Raw genomic sequence first — 3,954 nt, 5'->3', positions numbered from 1 at the left:
CCCAAACGAATGGAACCCAGTTCCATGTTGCGCATGATCAGTTCAGCTGTGTGGGCTCTGAGATTCTCACAACGTTACTTTTGTTTCTGTCTTCCGGCGTGTAACGCCTTGTAGTCCGTTGAAAGTTACTGACGTTTCGGAGGAACACGTCGCCTCCGAAACGTCGGTTATATCCCAGAATATATAACTCTTCAGTTGATATAGCGATCATTAAGCTTTCAGTTGAGATAAGCATCTTGATTTCTCTTGGGTCTCCATTTATTTGTGTATTTCCTTTTCTTTCTGGTTCCCGCTGCCTTCCAGATCCCTTCTTTATCCTCTTTTTCCCTTTATCTTTGTCTGTGTTTCTTGATTGTTCTTTGTTGTCTCTCTGGCTCTGCCCTTGCCTCATTTCTCTTTGTCTTGCTGTCTTTTCCACTTTCCCTCTCATTATTTCTCTCCCTTATTGCTTTCTATTTCCTCTCTCCCGTCTTTGCTGTCTTCGGTCCCTCGTCTCTTTTTCCCTTTTCCCTCATCTTCTGTTTTTTTCTTTCTGCCTCGTTTCTTTGCCTCTTTCGTTACCCTCATTTATCTTTCTTCCGCGTCTTGTTTCTTTTTTCCTTGAGATTTTCCTTGTCTCTCGCACTAGTCGAAACGTCATCCTGGACAGTAGTTCGTAATTTGAAGTAGTGAAACTGCCGACTGTTCACATTTGCTACTGACTGGCGCTAAATGACTGTGTTATGTTCCCCGTTACTGCGGTATTGTCTCACCACCCATGCACCGGTATATGCAAGTGAGTAAACGGAAGTTAGCTGCTTGGAGGGTAAACTCTTTTATCAGTTCCGTGTGTGTGTGTGTGTGTGTTGTGGTTTAACTGCCCTCGACATAAAGCACGCTCTGTTTCGTTTGAAACGTCTGGTCCTGACCGTTTTATCGCAACAAACTTTTCCCAACTGATTTTCTCTGTATAAGTTCTACTGTAGCTCCCCTAGTGTCAACTGTCTGTAACACACAGTTTAAAAAAAACTGTCTCTTCCTACAGTTTGACATTCTGGTTAATATGAAATCATTCTGCGGGTCAGTGTCTGCCCATTCCATGTGATTTTTCTTTTGGGTGGTGGGGGACGTTCCTATTGATAGCTCAGCTGCACTTGGACCTGTGAGTTGCGGTCAGTCATTCGAATTGGCTGATCGGTATGTTTCAGGAACCCTGTGTTCAGCGCTCTAGTTGATGTTGAAAACTACATGTATCTTCAGTTCTTAGTACCGGCAGTCACTCCTGTTCCCTCTTCCGTCTTTTCAAGGCCTTCCTCATTCTCGGCATTCTGTGGTGTGTACTCTCATACCTTATTCTCTTCTCTCTCATTCTAGAAAAATGTCTTATCTGATTCTGTCTCCATGTATTTTATTTTGTACTGCGTTTATCAAAGCCAGGGTAGCTCAGTGGGGATAGCGATGGGCTGGACGGCTGGGGCTCGATTCGCAGTAGGAACCGGGATTTTCTCTTCTCCAGTCTCCACACAGTTTCTGCTGCCGACCCACCCTTCTGTCAAACGGGTACTGGGGGTTTTTCCCAGGGGATAAAGCGGCTGGGGCGTGAAGCTGACCCCTTATCTTCGTCTAACGCTGAGGTGAAGAATGGTGGACCTGTACCCCCATTCCCCGATACGTCTTCAAGGCATAATGCTTAATTAATTAAGCACAAGGACAACTTTACACTTCTACCTCTACTAGCTGTATCGCTTCATTAGGCTAGGCACAGTGTCATTTCAGATATGAGATAATACGAACAAATAGAACTAGTTCGTTGCAGCATGTGGGAAGAATGGAAGATTCTGGATCGCTGAAATGCACCTGTATCCTGGACAGCAAACCAGGGTGAATGGGCGTGGGAAGAGATGGAAAAGCATTTGATTCAGAACGACCTGAAGGCCTGCCTTGAAGTTACTGGTGATGAACTTCGCGACTCTTTTGTCTTCAGTTCAGTTAAGTGCCACCGCCATGTTGATTTAAGAATTTTCATTTTCCAGTATGGATGTCTGTTTAAATTCAGGCCCATAATATGGCCACAGGTGGCAGTCCTGTGTGAAATTTATTTCAATTTATACTGGGAGCACGCGGTAGCGTAGTTGGTTGAGGCACTATGCTACAAGCCGGAAGGCCGAGGTTTCGATTCCCGATGAGGTCATTGGATTTGTTCAGTTGACCTAATCGTTCCAGCCGCACTATGGCCCTGTGGTCGACTCAGCCTCTAACAGAAATGAGTACCACAAATCTTCATGAGGGGTAAAGGGCGGCCGGTGCATAAGGCTGACATCCTCACCGTAATCTGTGAGCCGATTATCTAGAAAATGTGGGAGCCTCACCGTCTCACACCCCTATGGGCTTCACGGCCTATAGTTTCTAGAGTGTGCCCTGCAATGAACCCCGAGGCCCAAACGGTGTGCTGCCAACTTGTTCATACAAATGTACAGTCTGGTGCAGACTTCAGCTCTGTTTAGGTATCAACTCGAATCTTGAAAATTATACACACATATGTTTTGAGAAGACTGCTGAGAAACGTGTTTCGACTAAAGAGGGAGGAAAAAGCATAGGATTGGAGAAATTACTTTAGGAAGCGCTTCATGATTTGCGCTCTCCTCTAGTTATTATTGGGTTGATGAAATGAAGGCGTGTGTGATGGTCAGTGCATGTAACATGCATTGAAGAGAGTAGAAATGCAGAGAAAGTTTCGGCCGGAAAACGTGAAAGAATGAGACTATTTGGAAAATCTGGATATAGATGGAAGTATAATATTAAAATGAGATAGTAAATGAAGTTGAAGGTTGTGGACAGGATTAATTTGGCTGAGAATGGGTCACCAGTGGTGTGTTTTAGTGAACACGATAATGAACCTTCAGTTTCTATAAAAATGGGAATTTTCTTGACCATCTTAGGAATTACAGGTTCTCAAGAACAGTTCTGTTTCGTAATGTTAGTTGCCCATACAGAAATCGTGAAAGATTTAAAATAGTGTCACGCGTAGGGGTGATTTATAGGACGGGTTTTTGATTGGATGTATTGCACCACTACAGGAAATAGAGCGCTATTTCTATTCTACACACTTACCACTTACCAGTATCCAGGCAACGGATTTATGACAGTTTCACTGTAACTTCACATCGCACATGAAATCGTGTTGTTAGAGTCTAATTCGTTGCCATTATCACCTCCGTCTGCCATCTCCAGAACTCGACCCAATTCTAATTCTAGTCAGTCAAAGTCACATTGCGACTCACGGCCAGTCAGGCAGTAAGTCTTGGTGTCGAGCACCCTCCTGGGGCTCATGACCAGATATCTATTACTGTTTGACAGTTACGATATTATTTCTGTGGGCGCCCTCTCTGACGAGAGGACGGGTCTGTCCTTTGTATATGCTGCTGACCCTTGCCAGCGCGGGTTTTCTCGGGTCCGACTCCCTTGGGACTCGCTACCATGTTTTACTGTCTCAGATTTGAGACTTCCCTTTTCGTCGCCTCCTACGACTCGCAGGGTCACGGTGGAGGTATTCGACTCCGCCTCCACACGGGGGTCTAATTCTAGCTGCGCGAGATCCTCTTTATATAGCCTCGAGGTGAACCGACAGAAAACACCTCTTCCTCTTTTGTTTCGAGGGCGTGTTTACGGCGTTGCTTGGCAACGGAAGTTATTCGAGTGTTGCATACGTATTCAGATGTGTTTACGGAATCGTTGCTTAGCAGTGGGTATACACGTCACAATATTTACCACACTATAGAATTATATTGGAAACCCACCTCTTTAGTTTGCGCAGCTGACGAGAAAAATCTGTAAATGTATGGAACTTCATCATTAACCCTATAGTCACTGTACCGAAACTGTATTTCCATGGTATTTACTCTTCGCTTTTAAAATTGTTTTGGTCATGAGCAGGGATATAGACAGATGTTTCTGTTGTCTCTGGCCCACGAAATG

This window comes from Cryptotermes secundus, unplaced genomic scaffold (assembly GCF_002891405.2).
Source record: "Cryptotermes secundus unplaced genomic scaffold, Csec_1.0 scaffold961, whole genome shotgun sequence".
NCBI classification, from domain to species: domain Eukaryota; kingdom Metazoa; phylum Arthropoda; class Insecta; order Blattodea; family Kalotermitidae; genus Cryptotermes; species Cryptotermes secundus.
Note: the sequence above shows the minus strand (reverse complement) of the source record.